General features: G+C 32.2%; 1 protein-coding gene across 1 annotated transcript in view; it reads right to left on the bottom strand.

The window, feature by feature from the left end:
• SEMA3A (semaphorin 3A) overlaps positions 1–21,419 on the bottom strand; it is a 381,041-nt gene extending 359,622 nt beyond the window's left edge. Inside the window, exon 1 of the mRNA XM_037736534.1 lies at positions 21,343–21,419. The gene's annotated coding sequence lies outside the window, so the exon portion shown is untranslated. The remainder of the gene's footprint in view (positions 1–21,342) is intronic.
• Between the last annotated feature and the right edge of the window lie 1,648 nt (positions 21,420–23,067).

Genomic DNA, 23,067 nt, shown 5'->3' with positions numbered 1-23,067 from the left:
AATGATTCTTCAAACCTTTTCTTAAGTAGAAGCCAGCCACAACAGAATGTATTCTCTATAATCCCATTCTTACAAAGTTCCAGACAATGCAAAGCTTTAGATTCACACAGTAGAGAAGTGGTGACCAGTAGCCAGAGATGAGGTGAGAGAAGTGACTGCAAAAGGTATAAGGCAGCTTTGAGAGTGACGGACATGTTCCAGAATATGATTTTATTAGTGGATAGACAATCATCTAAACCTGTCAAAACTCATTAAATTGTACATTTGAAGTTGTACAATTTTTATACAATTTAATTATATGATAAATTTTATCATATAATTAAAACATTAATGTGAGTGTTGATTAGTAGAGAGGGGTGTGGGGGGGGAGGGGATATATAGGGACTCTCTAATTTCTGCTAAATTTCACTGTGAACCTAAAAGTACTCCAAAGAGTCTATTTTTAAAATGTTAATTAAAAAAACACTACTGAAAGTTAAATTTCACTTATCAAAAAATTAATGTGGTTTTACAAAAATCTTAATACCTGAATATTATAAATGAAGCAGTTAAATAACATTTATAGGATTTTTGAGTGGTTTTAATAGAAATATGATATATGAAAAAATACTAAATATTTGTTAATATGTAGGCAAAGTTAACATCAGTTTTCTCTCAGTAGATTACAAAATGTAAACTCACTTAGCATAAGCTAACATTTCTATTTACCTTTTTGGTTTAGGAAATTTTTTTGTAAAAATTATTATTTCTGAAGGTACATTCTAAAATTTATAAAATTTCCAATTGATTATTTTCTTCAGAAGAGAAACAATCATTTAAACATCAGGAATAATCTCATAGTTGCAGTGTTGAGTAAAAGCCACACCCCAAAATAGAGTATTTGTTCCCATTTACATGAATTTCAAGAAAAGGACAAAATACTTTACAGTGATAAACATCAGAATGTTGGTTTTATTTATGGGGCTGTCTGGATACTGGCATGAAAGAATCTCTGGAGTTTCTATAAACATTCTATGTCTCATCCAGGCATGGTGACTCATGCCTGTAATCACAGTGCTTTGGGAGGCTGAGGCAGGTGGATCAAGAGGTCAGGAGTTCGAGACCAGCCTGACCAATATGGTGAAACCCCATCTCTACTAAAACTACTAAAACTATAAAACATTAGCCAGGCATGGTGTACATGTGTGAGTTTCAAGTTGTATAATTCATCAAGCTGTATAATTAAGAATTGTTCACTTAGTCCATGTATTTTGTACTTAATTTTTGAGGCATATTTTTCTGTATGATAGTTACATAATATATTCTTTTTTTCCCAAAAGTCTATTAATTACCCCTGGCTTCTTGTTAATTTCTTCCCTTGGTAATGCACTTTCATGTATATTATGGGTTCTGCTCTGCCTTTCCTTTTCCTCCCTCCACTCCTTTCATCTTTCTTTCCTCCCTTCTCTCTTTTCCTAAACAAATATTTTGGAATACCTATAGTATCCTCAGGTGTGCTAGGTACTAGGGATTCAAATGAATTGCAAAATAGGGTATTGCCCTGTTCTCATGGAGATTAAATTCTAGGAAAAGAAGCTTAATAATATTTTTCAGAATACTCAAATAAGTTGAGGAATGATAAATTGTATTAAAGGCATAAAATATGGGGTTTGAGCAGGGCAGTAAGTTCACAGATGGATTTCCTGAGTTAGTGAGTGTAGGTGGATGAAGCGGGAGGAAGGCACTGGCTGCATAGCATACATGTGGACAGACAGTGTGGCCAGAGGAAAGCATCCCTCTAAAAGAATAATGTTCCCTCCACTTCAGATGGCTTCACCAAAACAGTACTCCCTATGTTTATCTATGGCCTCCATATAAATTCTTCCAACTGTACATTTTCAAACTTAATTTTACCTGAAAACAGTATTAAACCTCATTGTTATTTTGTCTTAGAATAAGTTATAGGTACTTTTTCCACTCTTTCAGTATAATCTCTAGACATTCTCCTATATATCTATGACTTCAATGAATAAGTCTTCAAAGATTTGTCCTAATTCTAGCTCTAGCCCAGATTTTTCCTTTCAGCTCCACATTTATATATCTCTCTGCCTTCTTGACATCTCCAGGGTATATAAATGTATCCAAATTGGAAAACACATCCTCTCTACCCCAAATCCCCCCAGACTGACCTAATTGCTAGTGTTCCCTGTTTCAGTGCCACGTCTGCTTTGACACAAAGCCAGAAACCTAAAATTTAATCTGGACATCTCTTTATCCTTTACGTTCCACATCAGTATATTTCCATGACCTTTCAGATAACCTCCATTGCTTAGATTGCTACGATGTTTCTCATACCAATTCGTATTTCTAATTTTCATTTTCATTATCTTTGTTCATACTACATCTCCTCCTTTATTGTGCCCCAGCACACTTCACAATAACTTCTCATGGTGCCTGATACATGACAGAGCCTGGTTAGGTACTTTGCAGAGGATAGGGAATGGGATAGTTGTTTCCTTTTAATTACATATAAAGCAGAAAATTTTCACTGGAAAAATAGTACATTTATAATATTTTTAATTGAATAAAAGTTTTATGTATTTAGTAAGTTCATTTTTATTAAAACTGATTTCTTTATATAATTTGACATGTATTCTGTGGAAATGATAGGCCAATGATTCAATTACATCTGCATAGATATTGTTACTGGGTTGCATTCCATATTTTCTTATATTTGAAGATGTGTTCACTAGTAAAAATGGGTATATTCATCTTTATTTCTCATTTACCTTGTTTAAAAATATAATGTCTGCTATACACCAGATTAACTTCTAAACATATAATTTTTGGAAAACATCATTAATACTGCTTAAATGATCAGAGCACAACTGTCTCAACAAACACCTAAATCCTTAAATACTATATGGTTGCTATTTTATTTTCATAACTTGTATTTCACAGTTGTCTTTATCTCTCATTCATTATTTCCAAAGGTTCTACATGTAACCTTTGAAATGTAGTTAACATGATTGGTCCTGACACTTGCTGTCCTTGAAGAGTTGCTTGTGATATGTATATGAAAAGGTACTCAACATTATTAATCATCAGAGAAATGAAAATCAAAAGTACAATGAGATATCATCTCACTCTAGTTAAAATGATTGTTATTCAAAAGACAGGTAAAAGCAAACGTTGGCAAGGATGTGGAAAAAAAGGAACCCTTGTACACTGTTGGTGGGAATGTAAATTAGTACAGCTACTATGTAGTACAACAGTATGGAGAAAAAAATAAAAATAGAACTACTATATGATCCAACATTCCCACTGCATGGTATATACCCCAAAGAAAGGAAATCAGTATATCAAAGAAATATCTATATTCCCACATTTATTGCAGCATTATTCATAATAGCTAAGGTTTAGAATCAATCTAACTGCTCATCAACAGATGAATGGATAAAGAAAAGGTAGTTTATATACACAATGTACTATGCAGCCATATAAAAGAAGAGTTAGATCCTGTCATTTGCAACAACATGGATAGAACTGGAGGACCTTTTGTTAAGTGAAATATGCCAGGCACAGAAACACAAACTTTGCATGATTTTGCTCACATGTGGAAGCTAAAAATTAAAACAATTGAGATCAAGAGTTAAAGAGCTGAATGATAGTTACCAGAGGCTGGAAAGGGTAGTGGAAAGTGGAGATGTGGGAATTGTTAAATGGTATAAAAATATAGTTGGATAATATGAGTAAGATCTAGTATTTAACAGCACGACAGGGTGACTATGGTCAATGATAATTTATGATACATTTAAAAATAACAAAAAGAGTATAATTGGAAAGTTTATAATACAAAAAAGAATAAATTCTTTAGGTTATAGACCCATTAACCTTGATGTGATTATCACACATTGTATGTTGGTATCAAATTATCTCATGTACCCCATAGGTATATGCATCTAGTATGTGCCCATAAAACTAAAAATTAAAATAGATTAAAAATAAAAATTTGTCAAAACTTTTAAAGTAGAACTCTCTTCAAAATGGAGCAATAAATGACTTGCCCACATAGTATCTTGAGGGCCAAAACTAAGTATGAGCTGTGAGGCATCTTAAGGGCTGTGGAATGTCTCAGGTACTTGATTATGTAACATGGATATAGTGTGGGGGAAAAGAAAGATACATTTTTTTTAACAATATGCTACTGTATTCTAAAAAATTCCAAGACCATCAGAAAGTAAGTAGGCCACATCAGTTATTTATCATTTATTACATCCACAACTATTTACTGAGATCAAATAAAGAAACTGATACATCATGTATGAAAAAGTATGAGTAAGAATGTTTCGATTGTTAAATTAATCTATACTAACTATACACAGTCACCCCTTGGTATTCACGAGGGATTGGTTCAGGACCTCCAAGGATAACAGGGTCCACAGATGCTCAAGTCACAGATATAAGATGACAAAACATTTGCATATAACTCATGCACATCCTCTTATATACTTTAAATGATCACTACTTATAATACCTAATATAATGCAAATGTTGTATAAATAGTTGTTACATCATATTGTTTAGGGAATGACAAGAAAAATGTCTGTACAAGTTCAGTGCAGACTCAACCATCAAATTTTTGTAACCTGAGTATTTTTGATTCATGATTGGTAGAATCCATGGATGCAGAATCCATGGATATGGAGGGCTACTGTACTCTCCCTATATGTTTTATATATTCATATATACAGAAATATGTATACACATACCCAAACATATCTTCCTTTCTCTTTTAACATAATAGAGGTGTTTTTGGAATTTGGTTATTAATTTTAATGTTTCTCAGAATATCCTGAAATAAAAAAGAAATGTGATCCAGAAATAGCAAATTTTAACATAAGGGATTCTGCTCTATGAAATAAATTACTTCTTGCTATACTTTCCAGATGCACAATGTATTTTTGTGATCATAAATACCATAGTTTATATAGCAGATATAAAGATTCAGATGGGTAAAACACAGTTCAATGTCGATGAGTAAATTAATATAAAATATTAGGAAAAAGTGTTTCATTTTCTTTGTCATATTAATAGGCACAGATATGCCATGCTATTTACAGAATCTGAAATCAAATTCTGAAATTTACCTTTTATTCCATAGTATATTTTGGGTGGAGGATAAGGCAACACTGGATAATCACAACAATAAAATATTGTAAAACATGGAATATAACATAAAAAGTAATTTTGTCCATGAGATTTTAGGTTTACATTGTCGATTTTATCTTCTTTTCAAACTGTATATTATATTACAAATACTAAAATTGCATCATTAAATCATATTTTTCTTCTTTTATGTGTCAGTTACCTATTGAGAACAGATGTTATCTCTACACACTAATGCTTGCTCTCAAGTCATATACTGTAAGTTTAATGTACTGAAAAAAGAGAAATAAAAATGTCATCATATTCTAGATGAAAATAAAGTTTCATCAAAATATTATAAATATTTAAAATTAAAGCAAAAAAATATAATGACCTAATAACACATCTACAGATTTCTTGGACATAAAGAAATATACTAAAAAGTATTGCCAATGTATTTCCCTCAGTATGAAGTCTCTGCTTATTATCTGATCTACACAGTTAAGATAACTAAGACCAAATTTCTGTTCAACACAAGTGATGTTAGTTTTTAAACTGGTAAAATGTCTCTGCATTTATTCTTAATAAAAAATAAGTCATTTTATTTTTTATACAACAGAGATATGGTGTTTTAAACAAAGCTTACTAATAATTGTAAGATGGTATGTATCTGTATCATTTTTTACTCATTCAATTTTTAGTTCTCCTTCCAGTTCTTTTCATATACCCCCACTCCCTTAAGTTTGCAAGCATTTTGAATAGCTTATTTTAAGAGAATTTTCAAAAGAAAAAATATGTAATTAAATAACAGTAAATAAATGTTCTACTTTAGGTTAAATCATATGCACAATAGGTTTTATTCTGCCAAACATGGTCAGAGAATAAAATAGTACTGCAGAAATTTTTCTGCCTTTAGGGTGGGGGAAAGTACTTACTCTGTAAATTATTTTATGTTTTTTTTTCATGATGGTCTGAGAAAGAAGAATTCAATGCCTTTTTAGATGTGAATTACAAATGTCATATTTTCTGAGTCCGTGTGTTATGTATGCCCCACAGGCAGAACAAATAGTGGTATAATTGTAGGAATAAGGGAGAGATCATTATACTTAAAGTCACTAAATTCGGGTCACTCCTACAAAAAAGATATGAAAATATGGTATCATTGTTTATATTATAACAGATTTTATTCTCCCAAGTAAGTCATAAAATCAGTTTTTCTCCTATTGCAACTTCTTCAGAATGGAACAGCATCTGCATACCAGACCTTCATGACTAGATGAGAACACAGATTATTTCCAGTTAAGATTCTCTGGGAAATTAAGTACACAGAATGGAATTCTCTAAATCAGAATGTTCATAGTATGAGAGCAAAAACTGCTTTGACCAGAAACCAAGTTTCTAGTGTTTCACAAAGTTTACGTTAACAAAAACAAAGCTGCTTTTGAAATCCCAAGCTCTGCTCAATTTCTCAGCTGTTTTGCAGCATACTATGATTTCATTCATTCATTCAATAAATTAGAAATGGAAGCCATATTAAAATACAAATATACCTTTTCTCCGACCAACATGCATATTCCCTTCTCTAAAACTGGGACTATCACTGTGATTTTGTATTGTTTACAACAATACATCTATAACATATTATAGACCCACAGAGTCTTTAGTTAGGTAGGAAAAAATTCATCATCAACACAGGAAACACAAACACACAACTGTATCCTCTAGTAAAATATCAACTGCACAGAGAAAGAAGGGTGCATTATTTAAGCTCTAAATTTACATAACTAACATTGACAGCAGTAAGAAGAGGTTGATACTGTAATAATGAGATAATCAGAACCTACATAACTATTTTACAAAAAAAAAACAAAAACCCTAATTTATCAACGCAACAACTAACTTCTGTATTACTCTCATCAGTAATTTCTCAGTATAATCTATTTTTATAATCTGATCAAGGTATACTGTTCACACTTGGAGAAAATTCTATTTGCTAAATTCAGACAACCAAACCTAAGGAGAAAATGTAAGGAAATTAAAAACTATATAAGCCCAAATTAATGTTTTTATAAAAGACCAGGAAGAAAAGATCAATTTGTAAGTGCTTGAGAATGCAATTTCTTTACACATATTCTTTGTCCACTAAACTGTGACTGAAAATATTGATCTGATGTGCCTATGACCTTCATAGTGCTATTATTGGAAATAAATGGAAATATTCCATAATGAAAGGAAATATCTTGGAAAAATACTCCAGAAACTGCTTTAACAAGAAATGGAAATGTTATAGTAACTAACCTTTGCTACATGTAAAACTCATGAATTGTATCTTATAGGCCTCATTTATCCATCGTGCACAATAAAGGCTAAGAATATTTGAACATTAAAAGTATTATTTTCCTTTTGAAAATTATTTTAGTGTTTTATTTTGAAAATTTTTGATTTTTTTTTTTAATTAATGGGTAGGGATTTGGATTATATTAATGTTATAGTGTATGCAATACAATGATTTTAATTTTACCTTATTAAAAGGTAATTTAGGGTTATGACAACTATTTATTGTAACTCAATGCAAATTAATTTTACTTCTTTTAAAGTATATCCAATAATGAAACCCAAAATTAGACTTAATAAATTCATTCTAATTTCAAGAGTACAAATAGCACTCTACTTTTTAACCTCTTGCATATTATAAGAAAATGCTGTGGACTTTACACATTAAATTTACCTATATGTTTAAACATGAAAGATTCTGAAATTTGTTTGTTTAATTATAAGCAGTGATTTCATAGCGACCTATCAAATAAATGTAAATTGAATTCCATAAAGTAAAACCAAATCATTATGAAATCCAAACCTTTACAACATGCATTTTAATAAGAAATATACAGCTTGAAAAGTCTGATTTTGTTAAATATATATATAAAGTACATTCAGTACATGCTAGGAAGTCTAACTACAAAAGGATTTCAATTATGTCATTAAGTTTTAACAATTATTTTTGAATTGTCTTCCATTTAAGTAAATGTAAATATACCTCCTTTTAAGTAAATATGAATATATATACAGAAAAACAAATTATGTTATGAATTGTGGTTTAAAAATGATAAAATAATTTAGTTTTGATAAGCCAAACAATGATACTTAAGTTTTTACTATTTTGAAAATATGGTAGGTTCTAAAATTCCAATTATAGATGATGTACTACAAGTTACAAAACAAGCTGCTGGGTAAACTTTAATGACTACACGAAGCCACTATAGTATCAATATTGATTAAGTCCATCTGAGAAGGACACACGCTATATAATTTGGCAACTTTTTCTCTAATTCATGTTGATTAATTTATAAACAGATAACTTCGAAATCCTTGCTTTGCTAGATCTGGAAGGTGTTACATTTAAGTCCATTATAGTTTAAAAAGTATTAGCACACTTTTTACTTACCCAAAGCCTTGCAGCATGTCAGGATGAGTCTAGAATACAATCTATTACACAGGTTGCTGCTAATGTGCAGAGTATTCTTCAATTAGCTCAACTTCAAAGGAGAATAGAGTGAGCCACACATTTTGGCCAGCTATCCCTACTAACAGCAATTGTTTTTTAAATCTACAAATTTTTATTTTTTGACATGGTGTGTCATTTTGTTGCCCAGGCTGGAGTGCAATGGCACCATCTTGGCTCAGTGCAAACTCTGAACCCCAGGTGCAAGCAAAAAGTCTACAAACTTAAAACACACTCTACAAATCTATTTTCAAGAATTAAAATTTAACTTAAAATTTAAAATGTACAGCTATAAATGTTATTTTAAAAACTGTGTTATCAAGAATTCAAAATTAGTTTAATATTTGATTTTCTGTACTTTTTCTAATGAATACTTGGAAATGTTTTACAACTTCAAATGCTTATTATACATTTTATTGTGAGAGATAAGATTTTAACAGACTTCATTGACCTTGGGAAAAATGAGCTGGCTTTCACGATTTCCAAAAGGGAACCACAATGGCTGAGTTCCACTGAAGATTCTGATCCAAAGAAGAGAGAACCAAACCAGGAGCATAGTCTTATGAAGTGCTGAGAATGTTTCCATGAAATACAGCTAATGAACTTCAATAACTTTTAAGACTTCTAAGATTTATATTGAATGGAAAAAAAATGCTACAAAATAGAAAACAGTGATTATAATATTCCCGAACAAGGAAGATAAACAAATAAAGGAAAAATAAAAAAACTGAAATAAAATGGAAAATGGAAAGCTATTACATAGTAGAGGAAATTCTACTACTCAGCTATGGAGCTATGTTCATTATGCAAATAAATATATCTCTCCTTATTGAGCATGGGAGTTAGCTCTTCTAAATATGAAGTAATATTCTATTGAAAGAAAATGGATAGACAGACACTGTTAGGGAGAAGAAGTAATGTACAATAAGAGTCAAGGGAGACTCTTAATTACTAATGATACCATAATTATAATGAATCTTATGACGCAGAGAAAGAAGTTAAGCCTTCTGAAAAAGTACATTGAATAAGGGGAATTTTTAAAAGTCTTATTGCTAATTCATATAAATAAAAATGGCATCATCAAAAGGGTCAGAAAAGCATCTTTAGGGGTAGGCCAGGGAAGTTAACTGAAGGGCTCTGTATAGAAGACAATGTCTTTCATTTTCAGTACTTCCTATGTAAAGGATCTTAGAAGAGAGAACTGGAGGGTAAACTTGGCTCTAGGCTCTCTCTTATTATATTTTTATGATAGTTTTGCAAATTCTTGAAAATAGATTATAGCTTTCAGTTTTTTTTTTTTTTTTAATTATGCAAGTACAGATTTTAATGATGCTCATATAGTTTCTTACGGTATATTTCGTGGTTAAGAAAGAGAGGTCTGAAGACAATCTGAGATAAGCAGTCTTCCTTAATAATTAAAAAATTGTATAACCTTGGCCAGTTGTGGTGGCTCACAACTGCTGCAAACCTGAGAACAGAATTTTGAGACCAACCAGGGCAATGTACTGAGACCTCAACTCTAAATAAATAAATAACCTTGAATAAATTCTTAATTTCTCCCAGATTCAGCTGCCATATTTATAAAGTAGCAAAAATAATAGTACCAACATCACAGTGGTGTTGAGATAATTAAAGGTAGTAATTCTCAAATTTCAACCATATGATAAGTTTTCAACCATTGTTAATTTTATTATAATTATTCAGGGTTTTTATAGTTTCATCACCAATACTGGAAGACATTTTTGGAAACTTGTTCTGAAAACATCAGAGTATTTGCTAGAGTTGCATAATAATAAATGACGGTAAACAAGGGCAAATATGTCACCGTGAAATCATTATTATTGTACTTTGTAATCTTATCCTTCAATTACGGCTTCTTGTAAAACTTTACAACTTTAAGTTTAATATGCTCCAGAACATAAGAAATCCTTTTCTGTATTTATAATAGAATAACTATTCTGTTAATTATTTGTGTTTACATAATTACATGGAACTCTGGTGTTTTTATTGATAATTTTATGTTAACATCCATTTTCTTTTTTTCTTTTTTTTAATTGTACTTTCAGTTCTGGGGTACATGTGCAGATCTTGCAGGATTGTTGCATAGGTACACACATGTCATGGTGGTTTGCTGTCTCCATCTCCCCATCACCTACATGAGGTATTTCTTCCAGTGTTATCCCTCCCCAACCTCCCCCCCCCACTGTCCCTCCCCAGCTCCTCACCCACTAACATACCCCAGTGTGTGATGTTAACATCCATTTTCTAATGTTTGGGATGTATGTAAGAGTATGGGAAGGCAGAATAAAGATAAAAATAAAATTCAAACAATAAACATAAAGTAATTGTCATAATAGTTAGGACTATGGGCTACTCCAGAATAGGGCTGAGTAGGCTCTATCTAGAGCCCTGCTCTATGTATGCAAAAAGCAGTGTCCTTTCATTAATCCAAGTATGGAAACATGCTGCAGATCTAATGGATGAAGAATAAATGGGGAGGTGACAAAGGAAACAGTGGTAAGGGAGTACACTGTACAGCTAGCTAGAGGAGGAAATAGATGACATGCCCTGACACAGATCGCCATGCTGCCTCAGAAGCCAAAGTAGCAATACAAGAGTTAGTCTACAGACATCTGCTGAAATTCTCTTTCAGCAAAATCACATCATCTGACAAATTCCTGACACACCTTATTGAAAATTCCATCCATCAAAGATAAAGGAAATGAATTATTTGAGGAATGGCTATTCTGGACCTAATTCTAAACCAACAAAGAACTGATTCATTGAGAGAAACAAATCCTGAGAGGACACAGTTCAGTGATCTAAAGTTTCATGACAGTTTGGGGGATAGAGACTAGATTGCCACTGCCTTTTCACTTTTGGACATTTGAAAATACATACCCACGTGCCTTTGCCTTAAAGGCAAGTGCTGATTATTTTTGGTGCATATTCTTTCAGTTTTTCACTCCAGTCCTTAGAAACAAAAGTTTTAATAGCTTTCTTTAGATCTATATCTATCTATAAAATATATATGCACATTTAATTGACCTAAATCTTTTAATTTTGTATTTTTTTTGCATTCAATTTTATAACATAAAATATGTTCCCACTTAATTACATGGCTTGGCCTATTGTGAATGGCTTCAGTACAATAAACGTTGTGGTTTAGACAACATTGTGATTGTAACTTTCACAGCTATTTTGCTCCTTACTTCTATAGCAGCTGTGCTGTTTTTGTGATATTGTTATTAATTCCAGCCCCTTGGTATAGGCCAATGTTTCTCATAGTGTGATCTAGGGAACTCTAAGCTTCCTTAAGAACTTTTCAGGGGCTCTGCAAGGTCAATATTACTTTTAAAATAATATTAAGATGTAAGTTGTTTCTTTCCCTCTCATTCTCCAGTGAGTGTACAGCGCAGTTTTCCAGAGGCTGCAGATGAGTGCCATCACCACAGATTGAAAGCAGATGCAGGTATGAGAACCCATCTATTAAGCCAGATGTTACTGAGATGTTGAAAAACATGAAACAATGGTACTTGCTCACTAATGTGTTTTGTTTTGGAAATATATCTTCATTAAAATGTGTATTGGTTAATGTATGATCTATTTATTATGGTTTTTAAAAGACATAATAAATATATATTATAAAATATCTGTTTTAATTTCCATTACAGTAAATACTGACAAATATAAACAAAACCTTTTAAGGTCCTCAGTGATTTTTAAGAATGTAACTAGATTCTGAAACCAATAAGCTTTATATATTGACATAATCCTTTGTGATATTCCCTTAAAACAAATTCCCTGAAAACACCTTGTACACTGACCTCAGTTAAAGAAAGGAAATATAGAGACACAAATATACAAAACAATTTTTTTGAAATAAAACTTTTAATTTTGTGTTATTAAGTATTTACTTCTCAATTCCATTTCATCATTGAAGTTCAGAAATCCATCACCTTTTCAGATTACAGCTGTATATTTTGTTGGGCTTTGTTTTCGAACTTTAAAAACCATTTGAATTTTCACATTTAATTATTTCAGCCACAAAAAAGTACATCAGTATATGGCACAATAAACTACAAATATTTATTACCCAAAATTTATTTTGTTATGTGACATGGGAACCTAAGCATTTATTGTGCTTCCAATAGCAAAAAACAATTTTCTATTTGCATTACTATGCTGTTACTTTTTTTCAGTTAATTATAGATTAGAAGCAAAATTTATTTTATAAGAAAAGAAAAATAATCCAAAGTAACTTTTGGAACTAAAATAAGCTAGTAAATTGAGAATAAACTGTGTAGGTCAGGCAGGCCCTGAGGCCATAGAGAGACTGAGGAGTGAGAGAAAAAAGAACAAGAGAGAGAGGAAAAAAAAGGGGTGGAACTGTAGAATTGCTTGCATTCTTTTAACCACAAGAATGAGGGCAGTTAAAAACACAGAATGCATTTCTCCAAATAAAGACAATTCTTGATCAAAACTGCATGGTGCATTAACTCTATTCCCAACTGCCCAGCAATAGGACCCTACCTTACCATTACCTTGTGGCTATGGCACTACAAAGGGAATGGAAAACATATGACAATTAAATAATAATCATTAGGAACAGAGATAGAGGGGATAGCATCAATTCAATCCTGTAGGGAGAACTGAGGGGTTTTTGGGTGGGGTTTATGCCACAGGAAAATAAATGATGTTTTGACAAGGAGGAAGAGGTACAAAGCCTACATGCTGGAGAGAACATTGTCTTACCCAGTTTACTCAAGTACTCATGTTTGGAAAGAAATATCATATATATTAAAAGTTTAGAACCAATAAAAGATGTTCTTTTGGTGATTTTATGTTTCAGAATAGTCTAGGTACAAAAGTGCTTGGTTTGCACTCTCTCTCTGCATTTACTATTACAATGCCCACTCTATACTTGAGATAGAGACTGAGAGTATATTATTTGTTCAGTGTCACAGAGCTTATAAGTATTGAATGCAGGATTAAAACCCTCATCTCTCTTTACCTGCACAATTAATTCTCTAAATGAGTTCACTTTTGTGATGATTTCTTTATCAAAGTAAATTTGACTGTATCTCATACTGTATTATTATTTTTTCCATTGGTCTGCTTATTGTTTAAATTGGTAATCATATTTTTAATGTGTTGACTTCTGGTTATTTCTTGCTATTCGTCAGATTAACACTTTTATTTTCTGACATTTTTGCTGCAAAAACTCCAAAATCACTCTGATGTTAGTGTTAAGTGAACTTATACATTAACACATTTTTGTTTACAACCAACTTTGGATGCAATCTGATATTGAGAACTGTATGAACATCACAGGATAATAATTCTGAGATTGTGACTAGATAACATATATAATAAATAACATGATTTTAATATTGAAATATTTTATCTTGACTAAGTTAAATTAGAACTTTTAAATTATATCATAATTTACATTTGAGTAATTTTAACGTGGTTATGAAAACCAACTAAAAGAAGTAGAGACACTACTCTTTAACTAAATGATTTAATTATCACATTTACCAATAAGGAAAAACAAAGGCATTTCTACTACCTTTGAAAAGCTTGCATTGGGCCTGTCACAGAAAGAAAGATTCTTTACTTTCTATATGCCAAAGGTCTCCTTCTCCTTAATTTTTTACTTCATTTTACCCTCTCTGATTTAATTTTATGTTAGCCAACATAGTATAGTGCAGTGCTTCAGAAATGAAAAGTTACCTCATCATGTATGTACTGTGAACCTAGTACAGGTATTGATCAACTTACGACCTATGCAACTTACAACCATTCGACTTTACGATCACAATTGCTAGCCACGACTGCTCCGCCTCTGGCAGCGCAAACGTTGCCCAGCTGGGCGTACGACAGTGTTGACCAGCTTCTGGCAGCACTACCATCTCCATGTGCACCATTTTAACTGTACATATAGCCTACTCAACTTACGACCAAATCGTGTTACAACCGGTCTGCCGGTCCCAATCATGGTCGTAAGTCGAGCACTAGCTCTAGTAGGTTCCACAGATCTGAAGTAGGCCCATGAAATACATTTTCAACTAAAGCAGAAATATATGATCCCATTATAAAGCTAACAGTGTAGTGGAGAAACTTAAGCATAACCAAATAATTACAATTAAAATAAGTGGTACAATAATGTTATATTAAAATGGTAAAGTATGATGAAATGATCAATATTCATTTACTAAAACAGTAAAGTACTTCAATCAGCTATAATCAAGTTTCTAAGCAAACCACCATAGTAGGAAATGGATCCTTGCTTGCTGTCTAATTCTCACTTCATCCTCTATGACTCCGTAGGTTACAACCATGCTTTACACTCAGTCAAGCAAGAACATGGAACACATACTCTTTCTACCTTATTAGATGAGCACTCCAAGGCTGAATTACTTAAGTCTCCTCAAGAGATTCACTTGGTGCATCCATAAACAACTTAGAAAAGGTCTTTTTGTGCAATGAAAATTCACATGTCATTTTCTGAGGTATTTTAAAGTGATAGGCACACTAGCAGTAGATTGCTATTCCAAAACTAACCATACAAAAAGGATAATTCAAATCTAGCTACTTGATTATGCAGGATTTTTTTCTTGTGCTCTTACTTGATTCTATAGACAGAAACGTGAGAGTTTGTTCCAGCAATTTTAGGTTTTAAATGATTTACATACACAACTATGCCTTTAATTTTTTTACAAAAACTTAGTTTTTGAATAAAGTGAGGTGCAGAGAATTTAAACAACTTGTTCAGGGGCTTGACCATTTATCTATGACATAGGTCTATGAATCTGATTCATAGATAGGTCAATTAATGTCCTCAAGTAATGGACAGCAAGACCCCTCTAGGAATTGGGGCTAGAGTAGAAGACAGACATTTTCTAATAAAAAATACATGTATAGGTCAGATGTGGAATTACCAATTATGAATATATCTCCACAATGCAATCTAATTACTTAATTTTTCATCTTAAAGAAAGAGGCAAACAAATGCTACTTGATTTAATTTAGTTTATATGCCACTGCCTTTAAAGGAAGTATTCTTAAAGTAGGCTGGTGAATCCTCAGAAATAATCTACATAATTTGTTGATGTCTTTAAGAATCCTAAATATATTTAAAGAGCTAATATACGTGCATAATTAAAACATACTTTCTTTTTTTATTATTTTTATTTTTATTTTTTATTGCATTTTAGGTTTTGGGGTACATGTACAGAACATGCAAGATTGTTGCATAGGTACACACATGGCAGCGTGATTTGCTGCCCTCCTCCCCTTCACCTATATCTGGCATTTCTCCCCATGCTCTCTCTCCCCAACTCCCTACCCCCCACCGTCCCTCCCCTATTTCCCCCTAACAGACCCCAGTCTTTCTTAAGAAAATAATTGCCAAACAATAGTTTTGCCAAAAATTTCTCTTCATATTCAAAGGATGGATTTGCTCCAGATGATCAGAAGACACAGTGATCTAGTATAGCTACATATAGCTCTTCCAATTATTTCAGAGAAAGTAGACTGGATGTGAGTTGAGGCTTAACAAAAGTCTAAGGTTTTGATAGGATTTGTAGAGGGAAAACATTTCAGACAGGAAGAATGGAATGGAAAAAGACCTACAGGTGAGAAAGCAAGACTCGGATTTGGAATAATGAGTAGACCTATGTATATATAGGTAGAGGCAGATCCAGTTGAAAATAGAGACTGCAATCAAACTGTGCATTAGGAGAAATACCTAATGTAGATGATGATGCAATGGGTGCAGCAAACCACCACCATGGCACATGTATACCTATGTAAGAAACCTGCACAACCTGCACATATATGCCAGAACTGAAAGTATAATAAATAATTTTTTTTTAAAAGGAAAATATCTCAAGAAGTAAGCTAAATAAAGTGCACTGAATTCTTTGGAGTGTCATAAGATTTCCCTTAGCCAAATCTACATTCCTGTTTATTTAAAAGAATCCTGCAGAAATCTTAGGTTTATAAAATACTGGACTTAAAACATTCAATAAATACATAATAATTTTACACATATTCTATGCTAAGTACTAAAAATAGAAACATCACAAAGGTAGAAGTAATGCTTTCAAGGACCTTGTGATGTGAGTAAACAAGTGAGCACAATGCAATACTATAGATTCCATAGAAATTATAACAGAAATATTTAAGCTTACTTATAGATAATAACCCATAATATTTCTAAAAATAGGTTATAAGCCTCAAAAAATCTATTTTTCTTTACAAATTTAAAAATAGTAGGCAGATTCATTTACCATGATGTTGGTAAATCTTGCTTAACAAAACAGTGAGCTTCTGACAAGAACTCCGTAATTTTTTGTGAAATTTAACCCTTTATTTTGTATGCAACCCAATAGAAAGCGACCTGCATGTCACAACCATTTATGGATATAAATCACTGTCATCTTTAGATGAGTTGTAATTAAAAGCATGTATTTATCTTGGTGATGAGGGTTACAAGGATAAAGATCATTTTAAAAGCAAGGCAATTATTTCATGGATCACTTAAATATTACATAAGTAGGTCAAAATTTTGGTATGGCTTTATAGTTTTATGGTGTTTTTATGAACTGTATAATGTATTTATACAGTATAAATATACTATATACATATAAACATACTGGCCATATAATGACCAAAGTAAGAAAATTTTAAAGCAAAAGATGAACAAAAATAAGTATCTTACCTAAATAAGTTTCCAACAATTATTATAATTAACATATAAAATGCATGTTAATTCTATGTAAGTAATATATACAATTTATCTCACCTTGGTTATTATATAGCAAGTGTGTATGTGCACAGATATATATACGCAACCCACGCACATATGCAACATTTAGATATATATTCACTATATATCTAGCATAAATATACAATATACACAAACACATATCAGCTATATCATAACAAATGTAAGATAAAGTTATATATAACTTGTATACATGTGTATATACACAAGTCACTGGATTTTATATCAATTATGCGTCTTCAGTATAGATTTACCATCAAGTATATAACCAGCAATGAGACTGCAGATATCACTAAAGCATAATGTGAATTCATCTCCTTGGGAATTAGTATACTGATATTTTCACTGGAAACAATAAACTCACATTGCCAAAACTGAATCCTAGTGAAAATCAATAATACAGAGATGGACAGATAAAGCACACAAACTTATATTTGGAGTCCAGGCCAAACTTCAAACCAAGTTAGAATCAGACAGTTTTCAAATTTGGGATGTCTGGAAGCTTTTTTAAAAATATGTATTTTAATATCCTGTGTTCTGTATGGACTTATCCCTAAGATACCAAACGTGCATTATCATTTTTCTTTGGAACCAAGCAGAAGAATCATTTTTAGTCATTCCAGAAGTTAATAATGTGCTGCTGAAAGTGACTTTTGGAATTCAACATACTTTTTTTTCATCAGTTTCATAACTTCAAGTGACAAGAACAAAGGCAATAATATTTATCACCCTTTCATAATTAGAAACTAAAATGTAGCTCATTTATGAGACTTGCTATGAAGTGATAGATTTGGTACAAAAGAAGAATCTAGTCTTTAGATGTTTATATTGAGCAGTCTTTTAAAGAAATATATTCAATACCCAAATTCTGCAGACTAGAAAAGACAACATATTCCTAATCTAGTTCTTTGAAAATGTCAATTTATTTACTCAAAAAAGATTAGATGACCACCTAGTATATTTCAGGCGGTAATCTAGATACTGTGGATAAAATGGTGAACAAAACAAAGACTTATAGACATGCCATTTTAAAAAGAGGTGACAGATATTCAACAAATGACCAAATAAGTAGAACATATAATATTTAGTAATAAGCATCATGATGACAAATAAAGCAGAGTGAGTGGATATTGAATGGGGGCGGTCTATTTACTTTAGGCTGGCCAGGGAAGGCTCCTTAGAGAAAAATGTAGTGATGTGTGCTGAGAGGTGAAGCATGAGCAATGCTGAAATCTCTAATGGAACCGTCCTTGCTGTGTTCAAGGAACAGCAAGGAGGTGGGTGTTTTTCAGGTGAAGTGAACCATGGGAGGTACTTAGCAGTAGTCGAGATCAAAACATTGACGTTACAGGAAGGAGTTTGGATATTATCTTAAACTGTGAAAGGGTGCCATTAAAGGGCATCTGGACAAGGGAATTATCCTATTGACATTTAAAAATGATCATTCTGGCTGCTGTTAGAAGACTGAAGTGTAGAGGCAAAGGTGAAAGTAGAAAGTCGATTCCAGGTAAGAGATTATGACTGCTTGACAGAAGAATGAGAAGCAGAAACACTGAAAAATGGTACTTTAGATTTGTAGAGAAAAACTACACAGTTATATGCAACAACTGTTAGTATTTCAAAAGCAAAGAGCTTTTTCTTGGGTTCCTACTATTTAGAGAGTAGAAATAATGTGGCACCTGTGGTTAGATGAAATTATAATACTTTCTTCTCTCAAGTAATAATACAGTACTTTACTAGTTATTACATTGTTTTTCATTATAAGTTGAATATATATATGTATACACACACATATATATACATATACATTATATGGATAAAGAATCATACTATAAGATAACTCAGAATACTTTAAAGCAATCTGCAATTGACTAACTTAATGGCTTTTTTTTATAACACTCATTATTTTTAGTCAATCAATTATATCTTCAGTAATAAAAAATAACATCAAATTTTATTAGTAATTAGTAAATTAATAATTTTCTATGAATTAAAATTAGTAAAATAAATATTACTAATTTTATCAGATAATGGTGAGATAATTATCAACTGAGATGATCTAAAAATGCAGCTAGGTAGAGGCTGGACCTGTTATTTGAAGGACGTATAAGCTTCTGTCAAGATGGAAAGTCATCCCAAATAGGAAAGGAAGCTGCAAAAACGAAGGTACAGATGTGGACTGCTTTTGGAATTGTGGGTAGCATGAATAGGTTAGTCTGACTGAAGCACAAAATTTTAATGAGTATAAGTAGAAAAAAAACTTAAAGAGGTAGAATGGGACCAGATTCTTGAGAACTTGGAATAGCAATCTTAGGAACTAGTAACTTATTCTGCAGGCAAAAGAAGGAATTGCTGGTATTGAGTATATGCATAAACTGATAAAAGACATTGTGTTTAAGAATGCATAGAGATTGAATGTGGTAATATATGTGATCACAATCCACAAACTTTGTCCCCACACTGCATCATGCATGTTTCATAGCTCCAGAGCCTCATTAGAGAATGAGCAATGTGTGCACACATAGGCCAATACCTTATATTTTAGCATAAGTTTCCTTTCAGAGTTATATAGCTAAGCAGATACCTCTTAAGATAAAATATAAAAAATCTATGGAAATCATGAATAAATTATAATTTCCTATAAAAGTTAGATGTGATAGACCTCAAATGCAATTAAAAATGAAGAGTTAGGAAATTCTTGGTTGCTCTGTTGAATTCCTACTTTAACCATGTGCCAATTCTAGTTTTACTGTCTCAAAGCCATGTCAATTTATAAACATTTACTTTGTCAAGTCATTACATTTAATATACATTATTTTGTTTAGACCTCAAATATACTTTTATAATGTATATTTTAATCTCATTTTATAAGGAAGAAAATAAATTCATAGGGATGAAGTTATAAGATATAAAGCTTCTTTAGGGACAAAAATAAGGAGACACAGAATGGCAATTAAACCACAAGTTAATATAGCATGCTCTCAGGCAGAAGAAAAGATTCTCAGTTCTCCTAAGTTTTTCCATGTTAATAGCACCAGTAGATGAAACTACCTAACCATATAAAACATGAGAATAGATGACAGAGAGAGGGAGAGGAAGGAGGTAGATTGGTAGGTATATGGATAAATAATATGTATACCTACCCTATCTAACATATATACATTGATGTATATACATATAGGTTAAAAGCACAGGGTCACATAAGTAGTTATTGATAGAACCTCCTTCCGATAATATTAGGTTGGTGCAAAGTAATAGCAGTTTATATTATTTCTTTATCATCTGTTCCTTCAGAAACTTGTTACAAAATCAGAAATGCCTTTCTGTACCAGCATGTTAATGTTTACTACTGAACAACATATAAGATGGCTCAGACACTTTTATCTATACCATATAATATGAGGGACGTAGACAGTTGAGGCATTTAAAACAAGTAAAATTTGAACAGTAATGATAATAACATTTAGAACTGGCCATTATCTTTAGTTTCTACCTTGATGCAGAATACATGAGTTTTTTAAAAAGTAATTTCCTAACACAAAATTTTGAATTTTTATGTAAATTTGGAAGAGGATTTAGGTTTTAATTGTTCAAACTATAGTGTCAACTCATAATTAATATATAAGAAAATAAAATATTAAATCATGAAACATAATTATAGCCATCTCGTTACTTATATAAAGACAAGTTCTATATCTCATAGAGGTTGAGAAACAATATTCTATATATCTGAATTTGAAAAAATGAATAGAAACCTGATTGGATATTTAATTTTGCATTTAGGTTGTTATTTTGAAGACTTTGGCTTTAAGAATACAAAGATGTTAATCTCCATAAAACTATTTTGGTTCCACTTAAAATCAAACACCAAGCAAAGGGTCATATGCCTTTTAAAGATGAAGGGTTTGCTTTCACTTACCTGCTAAAAGGCCTCTTCTTGATGAATAATTCCTTTTGTTTTGTTACACTGTCCCATGGATTGTTTTTTTAAATATTCTGGAAAGCAAAGCAAACAAGTAATTTGCAAACTTTGTACTTTTACGAAAACTTGAACCTTCTTGGTAAACTGGTTTAAAAAACAAAAAAAGTACACTTCTATCCTACTGCCAGCAGACTCCTCCATGACACCTTGGAAACGTTACTGATCCCGTCTCTCAGGCATTGTTAACCTCTTTGTTCTCTCATCACTAGCCACTCAGAGCACTATTATCTCCCTCATTTCTTCCCAAATTGGATTCTCAGAGATTATTTCCACTATTTGTGTGTATAAATTTGGCTCCTGTCTTCTCACCCTCTGTTTAGCTGCCTTATCTTTTTAGACAAAATCTGTTCACCCTCTTAACTGCTTTAGACATTTCCGGCTATCTTCTTTCACACTCCAGAGCTATGATTTCCCTCCTTTAATTTCCGGTTAACTCACTGTGAGTGAGTAATAGCCAACTTAGCATCTGGCTCCACAGCAACCAAACTATTTTTCATACAATTATTCTCAAATGCTGTTAAACTTAAAAGGGTTAGTGTTTTGGCACAAGTTGAATAGGAATTCTGGATTCTACAGTTTTCTTGCTTATGTGACAGAGCAGCCACAGATTTAGAGGCCATGGCAAGAGGTTGACTGGGTGGATACAGTGGTGGCTAGTTTAATGAGTGACTCACTTAGAGTTTTAGTGCTGAAAACTGCATTAAGAGAAACACACAGGTGGTTATTAAAGGACATAGGCAAAATCATTTCATAGATAGAAATCACCTGACCAGGAAGTAAAACATCTGCAGCATGCCCTCTGTGTCTCAGGAAATCAAAAAACTTCATAGCATCCCATGACCAAATAATTAAAAATATTGGTTAATTGTTAAGTTTAGAACCAGAATATCTTTTCAAATAAAAACTCAGTTGCTTTGGTGCTAGATTGCACTACTGGTACCACTTCTTCCTCCCTTCTTATCTCTGTGATTTTTGCGGCATGGCTTGCCTTCTTCCCACAAAGGGGGACAGTCTATTTCCACACTCTTTGGCTATGAGTTTTATGACACTTGCTTTTGAAAATAGAATGATACAAAAGTGACAATATACCAGTTCCAAAAGCTGAGGCCTCAAGATACGTTGTATATATCCATTTGCTCTCTTGTCCTTTTGCCATCACCATAAAATGTACATACATGGGCTAACCCATTGGTTTCAGAAGAATAATGAAAAATACATGGAATGGAGAAGCCCTTGCTAAGTTTCCCCTATCAAGCCCAGACTAAGTAAGTGTCCCCAGTCAACCTGCAGAAACTAGAGTGGGCTCACATCAGATATCTCCTGTGGACCAAGCTGATGGTTTCTTTAAGGACACCAAATTTCCTGTAATTTGTTATTCTATAATAGCTTTTCAGTAATTGTCAAATAGAATCATTTCTCAATAGGGACAGAAATCAGTTACCTACAATGTTGCCCAAATTCGTACTTCATAATAGTTACATGAACATATTTTCAAATAGCCATCTCTTAGAAAATGTCTGTAATCATTATAAACAAAAAGCAAATAGGGTCAGTAATCTTCTATTATGGAATAAAACAACAGGTATTTTCTGAAATAATATGAAATCAACCTGACTTAACCCAAAGTAAATTTATGTATTTTTTATCACACAGTAATTTATC

The sequence above is a fragment of the Cebus imitator genome, unplaced genomic scaffold (assembly GCF_001604975.1).
Source record: "Cebus imitator isolate Cc_AM_T3 unplaced genomic scaffold, Cebus_imitator-1.0 Scaffold26, whole genome shotgun sequence".
NCBI lineage: Eukaryota > Metazoa > Chordata > Mammalia > Primates > Cebidae > Cebus > Cebus imitator.
This window is presented reverse-complemented; position numbering and strand designations above follow the sequence as displayed.